Below are 25,337 nucleotides of genomic sequence, written 5' to 3' on the forward strand. Positions count from 1 at the left end.
CACCTGAGTTGAGGTTTCCTTCTTAAGGTCAGAAGGAGAATCCTGGAGAATAAATGCATGAGCCACTTTTTTGTTACTTAGCTGGTAAATGATGTCTTTTTGTTTACAAATGCAATAATTTAGTGAGCTTGACATTTATTTTGGGATGATTTTTGAGAGACATTTGCAGGTGCCTCAGAAAAAGGAAATATGTGGAGATCTTGAATGGGCTTAAAACAAACACATAATTAAATTTGACATATGCTATTAATATTTAGGGACTCTGAGCTAGCTGTAAGCACCTCTGTTTGCTGTAGGTGAGTTAGAATAGATGACCTTTGCAGGTCCCTTGTGTAGAGGAATTGTTACGTCACAGCCTGAACTGATGATTGAGCACCTGGTGAAGGGGAGTGGCTGGCCCAAGGAGCACAGCTGCAAGCAATTCACTTGTGCTTCTCACATGACCAGAGCTCCGTGGGCTCATTTAAAAGCCAGCCTCTAAGGCTTTTAAGGTTCTAAGGTTTCTTACTGATAAAGTGTGGTTTATAGCCAGGGACCTTCTTTACCAGTTGGGTGAGTCAACTTTTTCTTAAATGTGGTTGTTAATATTCCTAATGATGCTTTGCCTGAGATCACAAAGAACTTATCAGAAACAGTTTGACCACTTGTAAGAACTGATGCTTTCTAACTCAAACTATTCTGTGATTCTGTGGTTTACTTAAATATAAACATGTTTAAGCAAAGATGAAATTTTGCTTTTCCTTCTTAATAGGCAATATCTTAGTATTCCCTAGTGCTAGTGCAACTAAATGGGAGTCTAGAGGTAAGGATATATACTGTTTTCATATACTGTAGAGGTCTGCATGTGAGTCAAACTGTTTAATGTGATGGATAGATCAGGAAATGAGCCTTTTTCTGTATGTCGTTGAAGGCCTGGCTATCATAGGGATTAGTAGTACATAAGTTCAAAACACTTTGGAAAGGTATCAGGCCAATAGATTTTTTTCTGAATTCTATTTCTGTCACTTTCTTTCAGTGTTTCAGTAGTAGCTGATCACCTAATGCTGTCTTTTGTGTCACTGAGTTATCTTGTCTTTTTTTTTTTTTGAGATATGATCTTATAGCTCATGAGCTGTTATAAAATGGTCAAGAGAGAAAGTAAGAGCAGCTGCAGAATGCTTTAGAAACACTATGAGGAGTTTGCTGCTTCTTTTACCCCTTGTGTTACTTGTGATGCTTCATTTAAAAGTTAAGGTGCTGTAGCAGAAGGAGACCTTCCCTACAGAGTAATATAAATACATAGGCCAAATCTGGTGACAGAGGATGTTATGAGTTAATTTCAGGGACCAGAGAGTTGCGGGCATGTGGAGCAGCAGGAGGGCTCCCAGCACCTGTGGTTGTACTGGTGTGGGCTCTTACATCCCTTGTGTGCACTCCTGCCACGAATTATATGATTACAGAATATTAGGGCTGGAAAAGACCTCTAGGATCATCCTGTCTAACTCTAGCCCATCCCTACCATGCTAACTAACCATATTTCCTTAGTGCCACATCCACACAATTCATGAACACATCCAGGGATGGTGACCCCACCAGCTCCCTGGGCAGCCTATGCCACTGCTTCATTGTTCCTTCTGAGGCACTACCGCTGTTGCAGTTGATCCTGCTAGAACTATGGGTGAGCCCATGGATGACGGTCCTCTGAGAAAGCTGTGAGTTTGAGGTCTGGTTGCGAGGGATGACAGCCTTCTCAGGGAGGGAGAGGTATCTAAGGAAAGAACTGGAGGATGCTGTGGCACTGATGCTGCCATCTGACAGATGTGATAGGAAAAAGAAGCTGTGACTGACTATCAAACTTCACTTTTTATTAATACTAAACATAACTCTGAGTTTTAAACTGTGAGGTGATTAATTACATTCATTTCCTATAACTTTCCTCAAAAATGTTATCCTTAGTTTCTCATCTTAAAATGTGCTGCTGTGTGAAATTGTGAATTGGTTGAAGTAGCTGCATTTTAAAGCAGATATGAGTCTTATACACATGTGCATAAAAACTGTCAGTGTGAGCTGATGCAATCTGTTTTACTTCAGCTGAGACCCTGGTCTCCAGCTATTAAATTGCCTTTGAAGACTTCAGGCCAACAGGTTTTCTCTTCAAGCATTTCATTAAAATTCACCTCTTTGGGTTCCTGCAAGCTCTGCTCTCCCCTAGGGATACGTTCACTGTGAATGACACCACTGTGTTACTGTTAAATGGAATATAAACAAGATGGAGACTCATCCTGCCAGACAAGGGCACTTCAGGTAGCCTTTGCTCAATACACTGGTCAAGTCCTCCAGCTGCCCATCAATTCCCCAGCCTGTAAAGCTACTTCTCTGGAAACATTATTCTGGCTAAAAAGCTTTCAGGACTTGAGATTATTCTGCTTTTCTGTTAAGCAAGAAGCTTTATTTCTGCTCTGATAACTAAAATTATATGTGCTATTGCACACGCAGGCTTGTTGCTGTTTCTCTATTTCCAATGCAGAGTTAGACTCATGGTTACCACATAACCATAGAGCCATTAAGGTTGGAAAGGATTTTTAAGGTCATCTTATCCATCCCCACCATGCCCACTGACCTTGTCCTTCAGTACCACATTCACACAATTCTTGAACACTTCCACAGATGGTGACCCCCCAAATCCCTAGGTAGCCTGTGCCAGTGCCTCACCACTCTTTTTGAGGATAAGTTCATATCAAACCTCCCGAGCACAACTTCACGCTCTCATCCTATCAAAAGAGAGTTGCTGTGGATGTGTTCTTGAAGCAGAGCAAAGCCTTTCTGCTACATTTATGATAGAATAGGGTCTAGAGCATGTTGGGTTGTAGGAAATTTGAAAATGTGAACAAACCCAGATGCCAGGCACACCTGTTGTTACTGACTTCTCAGAAGGTCCTGAGAAAGTCATCAAGTCTACATCTTTTCCTCCCCTCTGCGTATATGGAGGCTGCACCACTATCCCTAATGGATAGGGGGGAATGGTGTGGGCTAATTAATAAATATTTGTGAAGTGCTTTGAAGATGAAGCCTGCTACATCTTATAATAATCTGATACAAGTCATCCCAGGAGAGTGCTCCAGATGGTTGGTGCTCCATCCATCAGCCCTGCTGCTGGGGTTAGTATGGACAGTGATCGTCAGATCCTTCAGTGCAGCAGATGGGGAGCCCCCAGGGGACACACACGACATTTTCTTTGAATTGAGATTTTACTTTTTTAAAAGAAAATCACTTTTTAATCTCTACAAAACTGCTTGAAACCTGCCTGTTTCCCTTTGATTTGCACTGCTTTGCTTTTTTTTTTTTATTTGCAGTTCGGCTGAAAGGAACATAGGGGAGTTGTAAGGAAAGTTGTAGTGCCTCCCCAGCCCTGCTTCTCCCACTGTGGAGGACTTATGGAGAGCTGATCTCAGCTGTTTTGTTGCAAAAAGCCGGAAGGGATTTCTGGGTACTTACGATTTTTCTAATTCTAACAGCATCTGTGGTGTGGCATTTAAAATGGAAGAAAAATGTGCTGATGCAGAATGTATCATGTACAATACAACAACAAGTTGCCCTGAGCACATGGAACCACACTTAGTTTCTTCCTGGCTTCTGTATTATTTCTTCTGCCATACTGAGGCCTTTCACTGCAACTGCTACAGCTCTTATTGTTTTTTTGCTTTAACTTTGAAATCTGTCTCTTAGTGAGCTATCTATGATGCCTAGAAGGAAAGGAATCGGATTGCACAGAATCTGGGAGATTGCACTGTGTGATCAATGTGTTTTGTAAGAAAGACATTCAGGTAATACAGGGAGAAAAGTTGGGAAAGGATTAACAAATAAAAAAAAAAAAAAAAAAGCCCAGGGGATGATTAAAGAAGACAGCCACTTTGGGAGCTTAATCTGTTCAGTTTTTCCAGAAGGAAGGCTAAAGTGAGGCTTGAGTAGTCTGATCATGGCACTCATTTAATTTTCAATCCCTGCAGTACAGATATCTGAACAAGTATCAATCTTGGGGCTGAGATGAACCACACTGGAGATGGACATATTTCTCATCCTGACAATACAGGTGGCTCTCAAGCAGATACTGTGGTCTGGTCTACGCTCAGTCAGTGGGGCAGCCCATGAGACAAAGAGTGCCAAGGACTGGAAGTTAAAACTGGCTTGTTTATACTGGGAATATTAAGTAGGTTTATTACAACTGAATAATTAAAAAATAGGAGTGATATAGAAGGAATATGAGACAAAATTCAACATTGTAATTTGGAAAGTCTAGGTGGGTTTTTTTTTTAATCGTTTGGTGCTGAGTCTATTCAAACAACAGGGAATCTGATGAAGTCCTCTGTTTAGTGGCAAATCAGAGGTCAGCTTGTATTATTTGGATGGGCTTTTCAGGCTGGATGAATACTTGTGCTGTCATATCATGTGAAAAAACTCCTAACTATAGGGTGAAACTCAGAAAGCACCAGAATTTGTGTGGCTTCCCATCAAAACTGTGTGTCAACAAACTGCGAATGCTGGTAAGAAATGATGCAGCTGTCTTGATTTGCCCAGAGAGGCTGTGGATGGCCCATTGCTGTTGGTGTTAAAGACCAGGTTGGATGGGACCCTGGGCAGCCTGGTCTAGTACCAGATCTGGAGGTTGGTGGTCCTGCTTGTGGCAGGGGGTTGGAACTTGATGATCTGTGATTCTGTGATCCTTAGGGTCCCTTCCAACCCAAGCCATTCTATGATTGTCTGTACATGTTTGCAGAGATTAGACTGAGAAGCCTTTGGTATATCAGGAGCTGACAAGGATTGGATTCTCGTTCATTCTTGGAAATGTGCCCTCTCCAGGATGCTCAGGGAGTGTGCTGGGTTTTATTGTCCTGTGCTTTCCTCCTGCATGGCCATATACACTCACATGGGCTGAAATTGTGCATTTCCCAGGATTATTCCCACAATAATAGCTAAAATCATCAGAACAAGAAATCCATCTCATTCATCAGGACAGAGATGACTAGTGAGAGCAAAAGTCAGGCCTGAGGAAAGTGACACTCTGGGTACAAAACAAGAAGAGAGTAGAGTCCAGACGCTGGAAGTCACTGAAGAATAATGGGGCAGCAGCATTATTCCTTTCCCTTCTGCATCAAAAAAGAGATTGGCTTCCCTTTCAAGTAGATAATTTACATCTTGTCTCTTCTCCTGTTGCTGGTTAAAGGGCTCAGCAATCCCTTTTTTTTTTTTTCCCCCATGTTATTCTTTGCATTTAGGTAGGACTTCAAGTAAACAGGCACAAATACCTTGTTATCCTCTGGTAGGTCTCTCATTACACCTCCCCTCTGTGTAGCCTGCAGAAAGGTCAGCGTGCCTTATCTATAGGGTCTGCCACCTCTCATACTGACCTGTAGTCTCATTATTTTCTTATGCTTGGGCTTGACCTGCTGTTTATTGCCTGCAATAGCCTGGAAGAATTTCCATTCTCTTCTACACTATTGTATTATTACATACTGTGTGTATAAATATATGTATGTAAATTTATATTTCTCTATGTGTATACACACAGTCCTTTTTGTTCACACACTTGTGTAAATTATCTCATCCTGAAGAGGTACCGAAAAGTAGTCTGGTGCAAAACTGCTTCCTGATAAATCCCAGTCTGTCTCTCTGTTGCTGAAAGTGATTTTGTATACATGCTATCATGGTTTACCACTTCAGTCTTATCCTCTCAAACCAAATCTTTCCTCCTGAACCCTCTACCCTTCTTATGGGTTAAGAATGTTTCTGAGTGAGGCTGCTAATTTTCACATCTATTGCTTTATAGAGCCTGCCTATCTGCCATATGCTGTACCTGATATCTTAGGTTATCTGGCTTTTATAATCCTTTCTAACATCTGCTGTAGACAATTAACATGTTTACTTTAGTGTACTCTTTGTAGTCCTCTTTCTCTGTTAATTTCGTTTTCAGAGGCCATGATAATGCAATTAATATTAGATCCAGCTATATTGATAAAATTCCTTGTGGTTCCTCCTTCAAACTGGTTAAATGTTCTTGGCAGTACATTAGTGGATCAGTTGAGATGCAAGTTATGGGGAACCTCCATCGGAAGGCAAGTGCTCTAGCTTTATTATCCATGCACTAAAGCTTGAGGTTATACATAATATAAATGAAGAAGCTCAAGTGGTTCCCTTCATGAAGGACCAAGGCTGGGGATGGTTTGGGTACTAATATTTTCTTTCTTGCTTGCCACCAGAGCTCCATAGCAGAGACACAAGACTCCAGTTTCAGAAGCAAAAGGGAAGTGTTTACTGTAGCTGACAGTTCTCATTACAACCTTAAAGTTATCAGAGAAAGAGATTAAGGTTGTGCCATTTTCAGTTTTTGTTACTGTCTTTGTCAGGAAAATGAATTGTCACAAGATCTCAAGGCCTGTTCTCTTCTCATTAGGTCCGAGTCTTGGGGAAGTTGAAATAAGAACAGAAATTGGTGCAAAATGAGCATGTTCCCAGTAGTGGCTATGCCAGTGGTAACCTGTGTGTTGCTAATCCAGCTAGCACTTAAAAATATGCTTGAAAAGAGATGTCCATTCTGGGTTTGGGGCATCCAAGTATTCCTTAGGGCAAGACTTAAGTGAACTTAAGTATAAAACCAATCAAGCCAAAAAACACCATGAATGACTGTTTGCCTCATTTGCATATAAGCAGTGTCTACTTGAGCATGTGGAGAGAGATATGAAAACAAGTAATTAAGGAATTCGTTAGAAAATGCAGTAGTCAGACATGATGTTTTAATGAAGATGAGAGTGTTGTCTTCAGTGTCAGTAGCTCCTGGTACAAAAAGTAATTCTTAAAATCTGAAGGCCATTTCTACACAGAAAATGTGTAGGGGAGAACTTATTGAAGTCCAATGCCTAGAAACATCCAGTCCCTCCTCTCAGGACTTGCTGTGCCACCTTTCATGTGCAAGAGGTTATTCCCATTGTTGCAGAACTCTAAATTGCTCATAATGCTATATGAGACAAAAATTTAGACAAACAGAGGACTGGCACTGCCAGAAATCTCTACACAGGAAAGAAATTGTCACATCTCTTAGACCTGTTTAGCTTTTAACTGCCTTCATATATCCTCCCTTAGGATACTTTCAGATGGAGCAGTAATAGGTCTTGAGTCATCCATTTTCAGTACTCTAATTGCACTGATAACCTGATTGGTGGAAATAAGCCTTTTTAACTCTAGTTTTCTAAAACCTTAATCTGAATGTATGCTGTAGCCTCACAGATCTCAACCATGAGAGCTAGTATGATATGAGTTTGCATGCTCTTTTGAGATATTAACACATGATGCCTGCACTAAGGTGTCAGCTCAAAACTACACCTTGTAGATCAACATAAAGATGTGTAACTTATTATTCTATTTGTAGATAAGAGAATATCTTATTTTACCTTAAAAATTTAGCACAAGTACAACCTTCAGTCCTCCTTTACCTTGTGTTTTATCTGCATCCTGATTAGGGTATATATACTCAATTTCATGGTATTACTAGCACAATGGTATAAGCCACTCATCTTTGTAAGGCCTGTTGTAGTTAATGCCTTAGTAAAGCCTTTATCTGACCAGTGCAGGGACTGATCAGTACTTCAACAAGACCAGTGCAGGCACCGAACCTTCCAGCTTCCGCAGAACAGCTGGTGTTCTGTGCTTCTACAGATTGTTGCAGACTGAGCAAGAAGGAAATCTCAAATCTTTTATTTTATCTTATTTTTTTAAACTCAAACCCCTTGCTAAGACCATCTTTACATTAGGACTAGCCAGAAACGCTGCAAATGTAGATATGCTGAAACTAATTAGTCACGTTTCTGAGCCTCACCTAGCAGTAATGTTTCAGAGCTCACCAGTAAACCTGACCCTACAGTTCAGAGTAATGTATCTGAACAATTTCAAGGCAGTACATGCAAGAAAATAATCCAGAAACTAACCCTGTAGAGCTGGTTAATTTTAGCAGATAGGAAGGGGCATACATCTTTATTTTGTCAATGCTCTTTTCACTTTCATAGACAGTATTAACGCTTTGTAAGTAAGAGGTTAAAAAGCATTAGTTTATTGCTGATTCTTCAAGTCCAATAAACTGAATGTGAGGGCACTTCATCAAGAGGATTTTTCAGTGTCTCCATATTGATCAACTGAGCATTGATACGTTTTAAGCAAAGCTGAAGATTAAAGCTAAGGTTTACTTAAGGGTGGATAACAAAAGACAGATGAAAATCCTCTTAATCCTTCAGCCTTTGCAAACATCATTCCTCATTCTTGGTGCATATCCTAGAAGGGAGGTGTGGGGGGAAATAAACAAAATTGAACTTAGTCTATGCTTTTCAAAGGTTCACTCTTTAGCCTAGGTTCTGCAATATTGGAAAGGGCACCAAAATTGCTGAGTATCACTTAAGTCTTTCAGATACAAATGTTCAAGAATGATTTAGATGTACTTACGGACATGGTTTAGTGGGAAAATATTGGTGTATTGGTGGTAGGTGGAGGGCTGGACTGGATAATCTTGCAGGTCTTTTCCTATCTCGTTCTGTAATTCATCCTAGTTCAGCAGAATCAAGAACATCTATCATGAAGCCAAAATTATTTACCCTTTCACTTTCAAACTGTAGATTCAGTTTCTGCGTGAACTGCAGTCTTTCATAGAATGAAAGCTTCTGTACAGTAACTGAAATGTTAAATCTTAAGGACTTGTTTACAACAGTCAAACATACCTCATATTAACAAGCAGAAATCTGAAATCCCTCAGATCTTATTTTCTATCCCTTTACATGAGCACCAAAACCTTAATGAGTTAAAAATTTGGAACATGTGATATTACTTGCTCTACAGTATTTCACAATATATCATGTGTGCAATTAGTCATGTTTGACAAGTAACAATGTGTAGCACAGAGTCTGATGACAAATGTATGGTTTTGGGATTTATTTGCCATTTACCTTTATCTCTTCTCATCTACCATCCCTAATTAAACCTAAACATTTTATAATGGTACCTGATACTTTTGCTGAATACATTGACCTTCTTGACACAGATTTCAAATTGAGATAAGTTAGTTCCATTTCCCAAAACAAGTACTCCAAATATCTAGTTTTGAGCGACTTTTAGAGAAAAACATCAGCTGAGGAATTCAGCAAGTGCATCAAAATTTGCAAGAGAAATGTTGCACGCCACCGCATGTATATGTATGAATATGTCCCAAGATGCCACATAATGCCAAGAGGTCATCTACCTGGCAGGAAGAAACCTTACCTAGATTTCAGCACTGTCTCTTAGCTTTGCGATAGCTGCAAACAGATGTCCAGTGCCTTCCCTAAACATAAGCCACCAGTCCTTGCCAACAGTGTTCCCCACTTTAGGTAAGAAAGTTCTGAAAACAAGAGGTGAAGCCCATGCTGCTAAGCTTGCTTTCTGTGCACCTACCACTGAGTGTGTTCTTTGCTTGTGCTGTAAGCACATGAAAGTTACCGTTCTCTGTGCCCAAGGTGAACACACTGAATGCCCCTCTTTACAGCAGTCCTCTCTCTAACTCGGGTGTACTATGAGATCTCCAATTGCCTATCTTTTCTTCTTTGGTCCCAAAACCTTGTTTCAAAGTCCAAAATACAGTGGAGCTTAAAAATTTGAGGTAGCTATTAGTTGCACCAATCAGCGTGTGTGTATATATTAGTTTATGCCCACACAAACATCCCACTTTTAGTCTAGCGGAGATCTTGTGATATATTAATTTTACAAGACTGTATAACTGCACCTGTGCTGGCATCCTGCTTCAAATACCTAACATCCTGCCCTGTAGACAGAAGGACCTGTCAGTGAAATGGACAGCATGTCCTTCCTGTCACCTGATGTAAGGTCTAGTGATCCTAGGGAGAGTTCTGTTTCTGCTCGTGCAGCTTTGGTGTGGATGATCTGTGGTCATGCATAAATACAAAGAGGAGCAGAAATGTTTCAGTGAGATACTCAGGACTTAATTTCCTTCGATTAATGTCGTCTTTGCACTAAAGCAATCAATATGCCAGTCTTAGGGGAAAAGAAGGACAATTTTCCCTTCAACAAAAAGACTAAGGAATGAACAATGACAAGTCTGGATTGATTGATCTAATAGAAGAAACTTCCATCTTCTTCTAAATGCTGTCTTGCTTCACTGACAACAAAGTGATACATAAGCATACAATTAATAAAGTTAATAGAGTTTAGTGTCATTCTTAATATTAGAAACAACTTATTTATAGAGGTGAAATTCTATTCCTCATACTTCTCCTAATACAAGCGTATACATCTTATATACTTGATTTTATAATGCTAGTGAACAATTAACAGCCAGTAATATAGCTACAAATATTTATGTGTAGGGTGTTATGGATATAAACTGCTACGGTAAGGTAGCTGGATCCTAATTAAATGCGCACAGACAAGATGAAAAAGGAAAAAAGATTGGGGATGATACTGATTTTTCAGATGAAATTAATGAAATTAATGTTACTGTATATGTGTTATTACTTATCAAACATATATATGATATATATACAAATAATGATCTTGACAGTACAAAACTCCTAACTTAAAACTGTGCTTTTAAAAAAAAAAAAATAAAATCCACAGAGCATCAACAGCTCCCGTAGAACCACTTGTAAATACTACACACATTACAGCCTTCTTGGTAAGACTGGCATATGGCCATAGAGTTAATTCTTCTAAAAGCCCTATCCTAACCTCAGCCACTTTTTTTTTTTTTTTGGCCAATTCCCACTGGAAAATTGAAATTCTCCCATGAGACAAGAAGGGTAACAAATCTAAGATGTGGATGAACCCAGCTGGAACTAGAAGTACACCTGAGAGTGAGAGCCTCTTTCACAAAGTACCTTACAAGCTACTCAGCTTCCCCCAGGGAGGAGTTACATAAATATAATCACTTCTGTAGAAAATTACCTTGATTGAGTGATCTTGAGAAAGATCTCCCAGGAAACCATGGCCCTAACTATCAAGAACTGTAAGGATAAAAAGGTAAGAGGTAGCATCTTGAACTCCCCCCAGACCAGGTGGGGCTTTAACAGCTCCTGGCTAGTGATAGCACACCCAAAATCCTCATGAAAAACAACTGCCCCAGTCATCTCCTACAGAACAGAGAGCTTTCAATCATCTAGCACCAAATCCAGGGGACTTCCCTCTGAGATCTTTATTTCCACTCTCTGTTCTGTAGAATGTGACCTATTTAAAACCAGCTCTAGAGAGGAGGAGGGGAAAACTCATGTCAGCCATGCAAATCAGGCTGATTTATATTCTGATGCAATCAACCACAATCATGAAATCCACTTAGCTGGGTGAGGACTCCAGCTACTTTGTTCAATTATGCAATTATCATCTTCCATTTAATCCCCAAATCAATTCCTGTATTTAGAATTATTTAAGATGCTTCAGCAATTACATCCAATTAGGTTCTATCAGTAAAGTAAATAAATGCTGTGATGTGCCAATCAGATGGATGCAATGGCAGCTGAAGGAAAAGAAACTCCCAAGTTTTGTGCATCAGGCAAGGATGTAAATGACTGTTTGGGTGTTACAGAATTGTTTGTTAGCGTGACAGTGAGATGAAAACCACACAAGGCCAAAACTGTTGTAAGCCCTTCAGTTGCTTCAGGGATGTGCCTTCATCAAACAGCTGCAAAGGTAATGATCGTTCTTTTTGTTGAATCTGGTGGCTATTTTGTCCTACCTGTACAGGGGAAGTTGTGTGTTGGTTTCAGACGAATGGAGGCAGACCTGAGTATGCTGTAGATATGAGAGGGGAAACCTGTACCCAAGATGTGTTTGAAGGGCTGCTGTGCAGGCTCACTGGCAGGACTAGATAGGTCAGCATCCTCTCTAGTGTTGCAATCTTCCTTCTCCATAGCCAGTCTGGGCTGTCTCAGGGATTTCTTATTGACTCCTAAATTCACAAAGCCTGCAGCTGTATGTAGCCTGTTACCCCTATGAATGTGCTTTGCTATAGGAAGTACAAACGGTTTTGAAAGTACCAGCTTTTTTTTCTCTTAAAAAACACTTTATGCATTTCTTATAGCTGTTACTTTACATTAGCTTGAGTATTTGTCTTTTAAGGAACAGAAAATGATTTATTTAATGCCATCCCACACTGCTTGGCAGAGAAACAAGTTTTGAGACAGATTTTAAAACAGAGACTGTAATGCCAAAGTACAGCTTTCTACAATTTGAACTAAAGAACAATTCCCTCAGCTGGTAGCATGAGCAGAGTATTATCTCCTATGCTATTTAAAAGAAACATGATATGATGTACAAAGCTGCAGTGTTTCCAATAAGAGGAAGCTTTGTTTAAAAATAAAGGATGTTTTATCAACTGAACCCATGTTGTGCTGAGAAATGTTAGACCTAAATGATTGGACTGAAACCTTTTAGCTGCAGAACACCAGCACCATGCAAAATATATTTCACCTACAGATCAGCTGTGGAGGGATTACAGCTGAACTCAGTGTAAATACTAGCTGTGGTAACTACAGAGCGTCAGCCTTGTAGATGGGTTTTGAAAGTGTACCCTGGAGCACCTACTAGTACTGACCAATGGCTGGTACCCTGGCTTGCTCTCAGCACTGTCTGGATGAGGGTGGCTGTTGGAAGAAGAGATTACCTGGAGCTCTTTCTGATAAGTCCCACTGACAAAAAGTCCAAAACACGATAGTATTTGGTTTCTGTATTGCTCCTGGAAAAAAAAAAAAAGCAAAAGAAGCCTAAAACTCTTTTAATTCTAACTGGTATAGGTCAGGAATAACTCACTGGGCTCAGTGGGGTAAATGATATCAGCAATCATCCTCTTTGTACACTGCCCAAAGCACGTAATTAAATATCTAATGGTTAGTATACAATTCCATTTAACCAGTGTTCCTGTAGTTTAAAGTGTTATTGTGGGGGATGTTGTCTGCTGCTTTCAGCCTTTCAATTTGTCTTCCTGTTAGAAGTTGAAAGAAGCCTTCAGGTGAATGCTCTGCCTGCTGAAGAGTGGGCTTTCTGGCTATGTTGTAGGTTGGTTCCCACTAGAGCCACTGGGAATCAGTTGACTCCTTGCCAGCAGCTAAGTGCAAAGATTTGTTCCTGGAAGCTCAAACCCACATAGAGAGACCTTCAGTTCCTACATTTACAACCAAGATAGCTCAGCTCCAGGCCTATTCCCATACTGTGATAGAAGATCTGCTGTACGGCAGCACCTCACTAACTGTTAGTTAGTACCTGTGCAAATCTGCTTGTGGTACAGTGGACCGCTGCCCACCAAGCAGTAGTAATTTGCTACTACATTTTTGCATAGCGGATTCTGGGAAACAGACTAGTTTTAGGGCAGATGATCTCACTACAGAGCATTGCCATCTCTCAGTGTGAGCATCTGGAGTGATAAGAAGTTTGTGATTTGGTGGTTATGGAGGATGGTGAACATTATAGATGATGTGCTGAGAAATATATTAGGCACTCATCCATGTCCTGTGGATGATCCTGCAGTCACTTTAGCATAGTTATTAAGAACCAGCCCAAACGATATTAATAGAAATACAACATTACTGCTTAATGATACTGTGCCATTAAAAAAGCATCAATAATGGCAGGATGGCATTACATATATAGATAAACCATTGAGTGTCAACAAACTAATGAGTTATATTTATATCCCCTTATGGTAATACTTATTGATGTGGTTGTAGAAAACAAAGGAGACTGTTTTATGAGCGGCCTAATATTAGAACTAATTGGAGTTCGTGAGCCAGAACATCTCCCTGCATTAAATATGTCTGCTGCAGAAATCAGATGCCTTCAATGGCTCAACTCTGAGGCTGTTTGAGGGAAAGTGCTTTAAAAAAGGAAATGTGGAAATGACTGATAATCAAAATGTAACTAATTTTCCTTGTGCATAGTCTTCCTCAGTTTTGCATTATTTTGTCCTTCTGAAACAAGTTAGAAGTGGATTCAACATTTTGTATTGCTTGAGCTAAACCACCTGTCTTCTTTGTCTGCAAACTGTTCTAAAGATCTCTCCTGAAGTGATTACAATACTTGTAATAATTAAGGACTTTAGTAAAGCACATTGCAGGTATCTCCTCAGATACCCAGTAGTATCCTGCGCTGGACATACCACTTCTAGCCATTAATCCTCTCCCAGTTTGGCAGGTCTTAATGCCTCACTGCAAAGAAGACTGCTGGCATCAGGAAGGATTTTGGGTGCAGCATAATTTACAGATGCATCAGAGATTTGAAAAAAAAGCTAGACACTTCTTAACTAACTACTGCTGATTATGGCAGTCTTACAACTTAGGCCTATTAAATTTATAATAAATTCAGTATATGAATGCATGAACAGCACTGGGGAGGAGGTCTGGCGCTTAGGATACTTCTTTCTTTGGGAAGAGTCTCAGAAATAAGCTGTAAGTTTGGCTCCCTCTCTGTGAGAACAGAGAATACACCTTGCAAGGGCATGACCCTTGCAAAGTGGGTTTGTGGCTTTGAAGCTTTTCAGGTGAGTGGTGGGAATTAGAAGTGCATTCTCTATGAGAGAACTTGGCCACTGTCACCGCTATGTCCTTCTCCTCTCTTTTTCAAAGTGACTGCCATGTTTTGTGCAGATACCCACCATAAATTCCTGTTGGAGAGGAAGACTCCTGATGGATTGGGTCCCTTGAAGGATCCAAACATTTTTTTTTTTCCCCCCTGTTAATCCCAGTCAGAGCCCTTTGGAGAATCCATGCAGCTAGGAAGCTCTGGTCATACAAAATGATTGTGCTCTTCGATTTTAAGCATTGGGAAGTGCTGACTGTGTTGGTCTTTGAGTCTTGAATGCCAAATGTCCACATCAAAATGGGTTGCAGGCTGAATGGTCTTACCCCAAGGTACTCTGTCATCCTCTGAAGTCACCCAAAGGCCATGTTTTATATGAAATGATAACCTGATTCTGTTTAGGAGTGTATGTTAAGAAGTGATCACGTGTCTTATTCTCAATAAGGCAGACATAATATGGACAAAAATCTGTGCTATTTTCAATGCCTGCTGCCTCTGGACAGGTGCTATGGAGAGGTTCTCTACATTAGGCTTCTAAAGCAAACTTGTCTCCATTGGGGTGTTTTACATCAGCACAGGCTGCTGAGGCATCTGTGAGCTGTTCTTCGTCCTGTGCTGGATCTGGGGTATGTGGGAATACTGGTCAGGCTTCTCCATGGTTGCTGCGTTTTCATTAGTGGGCTGAGTTTCTTCAAGGTAAGAAGGAAACTCCAAATACAGTCAAACTATGAAATTTTGTTGCCTTCAATTTCAGTCAGATTTCACAAAAAAACTGGGAAAATCAACCTGTAAAAGGTTTCTGATGGTAATATCTGAACTGCTTAGTTTGCTGATCCCCCAGCATCACCCCCTGAAGGGAAACAGCACCCCCCAAGCTGCTTCTGTAAGTTACTCTGCAGAAGCTCACATTCAGTTCACATCACTGGCACAGAATGCTGTAGCTGGTGGGTATGTTCTCCTTGTGAAAAGCTTAAGATATATGAATGCAGTGTTAATGTTTGACCTTTATCTCTGTGTAACGATGGGGACATTTATTACAGCTTCCTTCATTCTCCACACATTTCTATAAAAAAATAATGGGGCCCTTCACTGGTGCTTCCAGTTCTTCCTTGTATCCGAGAAGTGATTAAAACAACAAAGTAGCTAATTAAACATTTTGTCAGTGTGGCATTCAGAAATAATTGAGATTTCTAATGATAGTGCTGTGATAAATGAAGGAGTTAATGTATTCCGATGGCACCCAGACAATACGAATGAAATGATCAACTCAACCTGTATCTTGCTTTCTTCATCTGAGCATTCCTTCTCCCCCCCTCCCAAACTGCTGTTGTTCCTCCAGCCAGAGCAGGTCAGGGAGTTGAGGAAGCTGAGATCACAGTTGGCTGTCTCGGTAGAGCAACCCTAAAATAATAAATGTCTGGTGGTGCTCTTCCTCTGGGGAAAGGGAGCACAGGCACAAGCACAGGTACCACACAGCCAGATAGACAAGAGGAGATGAAACTGCCAGCTGGCTGCAGCAGTATAAGGCTTTTATTTAATTTTCCTCTGCTGCTGACAAGCTAAAAATAAAGACTCTACTGTGGAAAGGAAAGGGTAGCTGATAAACTTCAAGGGGATGGAATCTGCTCTGTTGAGCTGTTACTGACTGGGCCCTGCAGATGCACCTGGACATAACCTGCTGCAGAACTTGGCCCTGGAACACTGTAGAAAAGCAGGTTTTGCTGCAGCTGTGGGGCGATTTTTGTAAACAAAAGAGTGCGTTAATTAAACTTAGAATGACATTTTTATTAAGAATCCGTGAGTAAATGTGGTATTTTATCTCTCTCCTGGCGTGTGCATGATTTTAGCGCTTGCAGAGCATGTTGGCAGAAATGGAGGCTGAGTTCTGTCATATATAGCGTGCTAATCCTGCCATCACCACACTGCTGCCCCCCTATGAGTGCTGTCAGCGTAGGACATAGATGTTTACTCAGAGAGGGGGTTTGGCCTTGGATGTCAACAGGATGAAAATTGTTCCTTCTCCATTTTTCCTTCTCTTTGTCTTCCAGAGACAATTCTAGATTTCAAAAACTTTTCCTGTTCAGCATTTAATAAAAAAATAGTTTTAACAACTCAGTGTATTCCAATGAAAAACTGCACAAAAACATTTCTAGACCAGCTGTATTGAGGATGAAGTCATTAATATATGCCTTCCAGCCTGCTTTGTTTCGGGTGTCATAAGAAGATAAATGTACTACAGCTTCTCCCACTTCAGATGATGTGCTCAGTTATTGCTCAGTGGGGATGTATAGGAATTGAGACAAAAAGTGATTGTGGAGATCCAGGCAGGAGGTCAGTAGCTGGAGGTGGCTGTTAGCCACTGTCGCTCATGGTCTAACAAGGCACAGGTGGGGGACACCTATGGCTGGGAAGGGATGATGCATCTAGCAATAGGACAAGAGGGAATGGCCTCAAGTCACATCAAGGGAGGTTCAGGTTGGATACTAGGAAAGAAACTCTTCTCAGAAAGAGTGATGAGGCAGGGGCACAGGCTGCCCAGGGAGGACATGCAGTCACTCTCCCTGGAGGTGTTCACAAACTGTGTGGATGTGTCACTGAGAGACAAGGTTTGTGGGCATGGTGGGGATGGGTTGGTGGTTGGACGAGATGATCTTAAAGGTCTTTTCCTGTCTTGATACTGTGACTCTGTGATCTTTCTTTGAGCAGGGGTGGCTTTGTCTCTCCAAGCCTTTATCCACCAGAAGTGAAGGCAGATGTTACTGTAATAACTGGCAGCTGTTGTGAACAGAAGAGTGTTGTAGGCTGGAACTTCTTTCTTTAGGCTTTCCTATTAAAGGTGAAGGTAATGGCTCTTCCCTTGGCCTTCAGGAATTCTCAGAGCAAGCTCTAGTGTTGTTATGGTTTGGATGCTGTGGGCTTGGAAAGATAAGATGGTGAGAATTCACCTTTTCCATTTCTAAAGGTACCATGGTTATTGCAGTAATGTTGCTAATTCTTTGCATATGAGATGCACAGAACAACAGTAAAAACTAAATAGAAAAAGAGCTTCCATGCTGTGACTTAATATTCAAGCACTGTAGTGTTTGATACTTGCTGCTATTTGTTGTATTCCACAAGCATGAGTAGCAGACAGCACTGCAAAGTATGATGCAACCCATTGAAACAGAGAGTTTAAACAAATTCTTCAGCTGTGCACCTAAGTGAAGAACTGACCCTGAGTGATCACAGAGTGACAATGTTTGCAATGTGTCAGGGGAAACACAGGAAAACTAAAGGGCAGCACCTATTGAGGCAATAAAAGCATGTGTTTTCATTCTACAGTATGTAACAGATCCATGGTGTTAACTGCTGTGGGATAAACTTCTGCAAAAGGGTTGAAAGGACAGATAAAATCATTGGTAAAAATAAAAATATAAAAAATATAAAAAAAATAAAATTGTCCATTTGCCAAAGTTGACTCTGTCAGAAACACTATCCACTGTTTACTGATCCATGGGCAATTTATGTCCTTAACTGGAGCTTCACTGCAGCAGATGATGTACTGACAATGTGGAGAGAGTAAATTCCAGCTCTGAGGTATTAAAAATCTACATACGTTCTCAAAGAAAGGATGAGGTTATTGGTAACCAAATGCTACTGTATTTTAATTTTTCTATGCTATTGTTTAAACTTAAAAAAAAAAGGGGGGGGGGGGCAAAAAGAAGCTTGGAAAGAAGCTTTCCTCGTAAGGATTAGGTAAATAACCTAATATATTCTGAATATCCAAGGTATATTCAGAAATTAGGGAGGCAGTGGAAGGATGTTACTGATCCCGTGAAATCCAGCCTCTAACAATCACCATCTGTAACAAGAGGAACTCTTGTCTGATACAGAAATTCTGTTGTTTCTGATTATAGAAAGTACAACATAGTTGAAAATGTGGAAAAATATTTTTCATCAAATAGTGTTTTATTTCCAGTGCTGACCACTCAAACACCATGAAATTTACCCTGTAATAATGAGACTGGCTTTTAAAATCAGGGGGCTTTGAAATGATAATGTTGGAGGTAGTCTTAATATGCTTTCAGTTGTATAATCCTTTGGGATTAATATTAAATACTAAATATAAATACGTACTGTATTCTGAGCAATAGCTGGGGCAGCCAGCCTAGCTTTCCTTTGCAGCCCCCATCTCATCAATATTCTCTGTGTAGAAATGTGCCGCGTTCTCAGGAGAGAATCAGCCCTTTCAGAGTTGGTATTTGCTCTGTGTGCAATTGCTGCTGTGAGGAACTTGTTTGGGGGCATAATGAATCCAAACCATCCACCCATCCTCCAGAGCTGGCTACAGTCCACCCCAGGGGTACAGTTTATCTTAATACACCTCACTGCTCAACACAAGCTAAGAACAGATACACTTAAGGGGTAGCTCTCTATGTTGTCTGATGTCATTGCAAGCATAAATAATGATGGAGTCAGTTGGAAGCATCGGAGTAAAAGGTCAGCATTGGCATGGAGAGGAGCAAGGCAGCTCATCTCTGCCTGGAACAGAAATGAGTCCCCAGGCCTGATATCTGATTGTTGTGTGCTGTCCGCTTGAGTATCCCAGCAGAGCTGAACTTTATTTTCCTCTCGTGGGGAAGCAGTCTCAGCAGAGAAGTGCCAGATGCTGAGATAATTTGAGGAAGTGGAAAGAAGTGAGCTATTTACCCATCTGGAGATTCTTTTATTTTCAACTGCTATAATTTTCAGCTGCCTCAATGAATTTAGGTCAAAGAGTCTGGTATACAGCTCTGTCCAGATAACATTGGGCTATAGAAAATGCTTGTTGAGTGTCATCAGGGTAAAGGTGATGGCATTTATTGAATTTCTGTTGTCCCACTTCTCGTGCAGTCACTGAGACAGGATGAAATATGACAAAGCATGGCCAAATGCGACCAGACACAGCCCAACTTCCATTCTCTGGTTGCTAGCAAGTCTCTGAGATTGGTCTTCACTGCTTTGCTCCTAGTGAACATGGGGAAAGTGAGTCTGATTTTTCCCATATTAATGAGATATTATAGAAGGAGGTAAGCAGCTGTGGAAATAACATGGAGAAGAAGACTTGGAGGATCTTATTAATCAGAACGTTGTGATTAGTTTTAAAGATTGGAGTTTGAAGATAGCACTGATGTTGAGGCTGGGATTTTACACATGAGGTTTGTCAGCAGACAAAGCTACTGTTCCAGTCACACCTGGTAGGATCTCCTTCCCTTAGAGGAAACTCCAGTGCCAGATACCTTTCATCTCCAAAGACAATTCATGAAGATAAGCACATGTGAATCTAGCAGCTGCCTTTCCCCTGACCTGAGCTTCTCTGCTGCCAATGTTGTTTTCCTGGAGTCCCAATCTGTATTTCTATCTTGAAATCCCTCATCACTGAAACTGATCCATATCCTGTGATTCTCTCTTATGAAGTTAAAATGAGTCTATTAGAACTCACCTGTGCCTCAGGCAATGATCTGGCTTCATCTCAGCTGGCTTTGACAACCTCTCCATGAGAACCAAGCAGAGCGGTTCTGGCTTTGAACAGCATAGACTTAAACATGAAATTTGTAGGCATAGATACAAGGACTCCTTAAATGTACACACATTGACTCACACCTACACTTTTTGTGGTTTCTTTTCTTTTTCCTGACAAATATTTTTAGTCTTTCTGTCTTGGGCAAAAACAAAGTAATCAGGTAGTTTTCATATAGAAAATCACTGCACTAGAAACCCGATTTCTGGCAGAAGATAAATCCAAAGGCAATTCTTCTAGCAGCTTAGAGAAGCTTCCTGGCTTTTTACTGATCCTTTGGGTGATCTGAATCCAACCACTGATTTCTTCCTTTATGCCATTTTCAGCTGTTCTGTGTTGCTACTAGGACAGTGCAGACTAAGGATTAGCTGCTTCTATCTGTAGTTCAGACTTCAGGTAGAGCCTTTCTCTTTCTTTCAGATATAATCATGAATAGTCACGGTTGTGTCAAACACTGTCCAGGTGTTCACTTATAAATATTCACAAATCATTGTTGTGTGTGAACATAAATCTGCATTACCTAAGCATGAATGTGAAATTGCCCAGGCAGATGATGAATATTCATTGTCTAGGGAGACTCTGAATTTCACACAAACTGTTTGCCATTTTAGCAGCTTGATCTAACTGTTCTTTCACAGTGAGTCCACAGCTTTACAAGTCACTATTCAGAGTGAAAACAAAGAAATTATCATTGTGCGCAGTGGTTTCCCATGATCTTCTGATCAATGTACGAGGTAAGCAAGAAGTCATTTTACATTTTCTTTCTCAGAGCAGAAATGACCAGGAAAGTGGTCCTGTGAACCACGAACCACCACCCCAAATTCCAAATTGCATGTATTCATTTCTTGTTTTCTTAGGCTTTCTAGAGCAATGAAGAATAAATTCCAGAAAGTCTAGATGAAGGGAAGGTCCAGCTTATTTCTGTGGCTGTGCTAGAGCTGTAGTTAATACTAGGAGGAAATGGACTATTCTCAGACTATTTGAAGGCTATTTTGTACCACTGGAAAGTCACCAGTAGTACATAATATCTTGGCAATGTTTCGCTGCTCCATCCACAGCACCTGTCTCAGCAGATAAAAATTTCCTGTGTCTCTATTTCTTTATTTGTGGTTTAGCCTGGCAGGCAGCTAAACTCCGCACAGCCATTCAATTATCCCTATGATGTTAGGATGGGGAAGAAAGTCAGAAAAAAGGTAAAACTTGTGGGTGGAGATAAAGACAGCTTAATAAGAGAGAAAATAATAAAATAAAGGAATCATAGAATGTCTTGGATTGGAAGTGACCTCAGTGATCGTGTATTTCCAATCCCCTGCCATGGGCAGGACTGCCAACCACTTGGTCTCAGATAAACCCAACACAGTTAGCCCCTGCATTTGTTCCATCACTCCTGCTTTGTTTCCTCTGTGAAACATGCTCTGGATAGCCAAACACAGTGGTCAGGTTGGGTAACCTTCATCAGGATTCCTCTAGTATTCATTTACATTTGAGTGATAATAAAATTGTGTGATATCAATCAGGTTATTATAAAAGCTGTGAGACTTTGAATATTGCAGCCTGAAAACATACAGATGTCAAGAAATAAGCTACCAATTTTGTTGTGACAGTACAATATTTCTAACATCCTCTTTCTGTGATGGAATCCTTCTTGTGAGGGGACTGGTTGTGGTGGATGTTTTCTGAGATTGATCAGTAGCTAAAATGTTAGTATCAGTAGTAATAATCACATGGCAGAGTTCAGAGGAGCACGTCCCATCACGGGAAGAGATGTGATTTACACGGGGAACGAGAATCCTCGATGTAGAGATCAATTTAACTTAATTGATGGTGTCGTTTATTTTCTGACTCACTGAAGAAAGTCAGGATTTCACATTCCTTAGCTCATCTGTTTGCTTTTTTTTTTTAAAGAGAGTGTAGCTGGGATCTGACAGGAAAAGCAGATAAAATTCCTTCATTTTTGATCAGACACTGGTTTTAAAAATGTTTCATTTGCTGCAGCCCAAATGACCTGTTCAAATTCTTTTGTAAGTTTTCACTTACAAAAATGTCTGTGCTTTGTGCTAGTGATTTGCTGAAAACAAACAAACAAAAAAAAATCATAAAAGCTCAGGCAGACAGGAAACATGGGTCTCATCGAATGGAGGGACAATAGTGCTTGACATTATATGGCACTACTTTGTGAGCCACCTTTGGCTGATGAGAGAACAGAGTAGCTTAAAATCCCTTTAGATAAGGGGAGATAAGGGTCAGGGAGAAAAACAATAGTTTTAAGAGTTTCCCTGAGCCAAAGAGATGAACAGTTTACCAACTCATGCCTGCAGGACGGTGATGTGAGTCACTCCTTTTAAAGAGAGAACTCTGGAGAGAAAAAAAGAAAGAAAGAAAAGGAAAACAAAAACAAAAAACTCACAGAATAAAGATTAAAAAAGGCAGTGACTCTTCTTCAGGAAAAGGCTCACAAATGGAAGCTCACAGGAGCAGAGGTGATTCTGACAGGACCTGCTCATGCCCCATGCAGGCTTCAGCTGCAAGGTGTGGGTGTACAGCAGCAGGATGGAAAGGGCTGCATGTGTGCTAGGAATTGCAAACTGTTCTCCAGAACTCTGTAAGACCTAGGTGTGAAGAAGGGCATGGATTACTTTTCTCTGAGATTCACAGAGCCTAGGCAATATGGATGATAAGAAAATATAATTTCTTTTAATAATCCTTTGTATCCTAAAACTGCTATCTTGCAGGTCATTTCAACTATCTCAGAGTATTCTTGGCCATGGTGCAGCATAGGATAGCTCTGTTGGCAGTTGAAGAATTCTACCTGTTCCCAAAATAAAAGTGGAACCTGTTTGCAGCCAGGCTGGAAGCTACTAAGAATAGCAGGACTGGCTGCACACCTCACTCTGGGATGTCACCACGGCAGCATCACTACTTCACAAAGTCACATTCAGGACCCATTAAAAGACCTGTTTTATTTTCTGAATGCTAACACAGAAGCAACTGTGTACCATAATGTGGAAGAGAGGGCTGAACTGCAGCACATAATGGTTTAGCTGTGCCCTTCCTACCTTACTGCACAAAAACTGTGTGAAAAATGTTCTTCCCAACAGTGCTTGGAGACTCCCAAGCTTTCCTCTTGGGAAATTGTATTCAAACCTACGTGTTGTTTGGGAATTGTCACAGACTTGCTAGTGACATTGACAAAATCCTGTAGCAGTGATGGCAATTGCTATATACTGCAAAAGGGAATGCTGTTTCTGAGTACACTTTTATAAGTCTGAAGAGAAGCTGTTGGTTTTGGAAAAAAGCACGTTTGTCTCCTTTGGCTTCTATTCATTCATTGTTGTAGAATCATAGAATGGATTGTGCTGGAAGGGACCTTAATGCTCATCTAGTTCTAACACCCTAATGTGGGTAGGGTTGTCATCCACTAGATCAGGCTATTCTTTCCTTTTTCCATGTTGCCCTCTTGAGAGAGTGAGATAGCCTGTGATTACTGTGCCCCTAGCATGAGTCTCTGCTCCTCAGAGTGAATCTAAGACTATGTGTGCACTGCTTATTCTGGAATCAGAGCCTGCCATGTAGCATCTGTGTTTCTGGAGCGTTACACTGAATGCTTTTTGTTAACATGTATTTTCATCGTAGAACCATAGAATGCTTTGGGTTAGAAGGGACCTTTTTAAGATCCCGTAGTTTCAATCCCCCTGCTATAGATAAGGACAACTTCCCCTAGACTGGATTGCCCACAGCCCTATCCAGCCCGGCTTTGAACACCTACAGTGAGAGGGCCTCTACAGCCTCTCTAGGCAGCCTGTTCCACTGTCTCACCACCCTCACAGTAAAGAATTTCTTCCTAATATCTAGGATAAATCTACCCTCTTCCAGTGTTTCCCTAGGAACACATATATGCAACTCCAGAAGGTGTCATATACCACTAGCAAAAGTTTTTGCTGATGAAAAGCCCAGCACGGATTTATCCAGTGGCAGGATGTTGCCTGCTGTTGGCTCAGTTTGCTTGAGATGGTATGTTTTATGAAGATAAACTGTCATGAGAAAACTTTGCCTTGTATTCACTGTATGGAGAATAAGTATTCCAACTCTACTTTGTATTTTATCTGAAAACAGCCTGAGTTTTTTCAGACATCTGCAGGCATAGGGCAGATCTGATGTGTTCACCTGGCATACAGCAGCACCATAATTTGAACATTGTTTCTGTGTTCAAACCAGCGGATAGCTGAGGATGAAGCATGACATTGACTAGGTCCTTTTAACATTTTGATTGGCAGGTCTCTACATCCTGCTGCTCACATTGCCTGGAGAAGGAAGCCATCTCATTAATAACAAAGAAAGAAAAAACTGAAGACCATTGTCTTATTTCGTCTAGATGTAAGTTATAAGCCTTTGTTGACACCTACAATGTGGAGTAAGCACCAGCATTTTAATCGCTGGAAGAGCGGTCCACACATATGCTCCTCAAGGCTCAGAATTCAAATTGTCTGTGCACAGGAGCCCTATTAAAAAATTAACAGCCAAGAAATAGAGCTATCCAGCTGTGCTTTCCCCAGGGAGGGCAATGGGTGTTACTGGCTGCCAGTTGTTAGCCTATTGCTCAGCCCAAGTAGAGCAATGCCAGAGGATCCTAAAGGAGAGGTGTATGTTGCAGCAGAGTGCATGTGTACAGCATCAGTACCTGACAGGCCACCAGCTGCAGCAACCAGGAGCAGAGCCCAGGCTGGAGCTGCCCCTGCATGCTCAGAACAGGAGTTGCACCTCAGCTCTCCTGAGGAGCATATGAGGCATTGCTGTCACTGCCTGAAAATGGGTAGATGTGCAAAGGAACTGGAGAGACCACTAGGGAAGAAAGCTAATTCAGATGCAGCAAAAATGCAGCGCTTCCTGCCTGCCTGTGGAGGCAGGTGGCAAGCCAGGTGCCCTCTGACAGCCTCTGAAAGAGTGTGCAGTACCAGAGAGAGAAATAAAAGTCCCTCAGAGTAAAACTGAGTAGCAGAGAAATTAAAAATGAAGGCAGAAGCAGGGAAAAACTGATGAACAACTCTTCACAGCTGACACTCTCAGACACAGGCTGCAGTTCTGGGCAGTGAGCTGCAGATGTAGACGTCTGTAGCAGTCCATGCAATGCTTTAATTAAGTTGCCTGTTTTTATTATAGTGTCCCATATAATATCCTCCTTGCTCAGGTTTCTACTGGCATACCTTTTTTTGTTCAGTCCAAAACAGACTGA

General features: G+C 40.9%; 1 long non-coding RNA gene across 1 annotated transcript; it reads left to right on the top strand.

Annotated features, from left to right (window-relative positions):
- Positions 1–392: 392 nt before the first annotated feature.
- Positions 393–24,477, top strand: LOC109365996. The gene is made up of 3 exons (XR_004158864.1): positions 393–552; positions 20,746–20,841; positions 24,382–24,477. It is a non-coding gene; the product is annotated as an uncharacterized LOC109365996 (long non-coding RNA).
- The last annotated feature ends 860 nt before the right edge of the window (positions 24,478–25,337 follow it).

The sequence above is a fragment of the Meleagris gallopavo genome, chromosome 2 (genome assembly GCF_000146605.3).
Source record: "Meleagris gallopavo isolate NT-WF06-2002-E0010 breed Aviagen turkey brand Nicholas breeding stock chromosome 2, Turkey_5.1, whole genome shotgun sequence".
In the NCBI taxonomy this organism is placed as follows: Eukaryota; Metazoa; Chordata; class Aves; order Galliformes; family Phasianidae; genus Meleagris; species Meleagris gallopavo.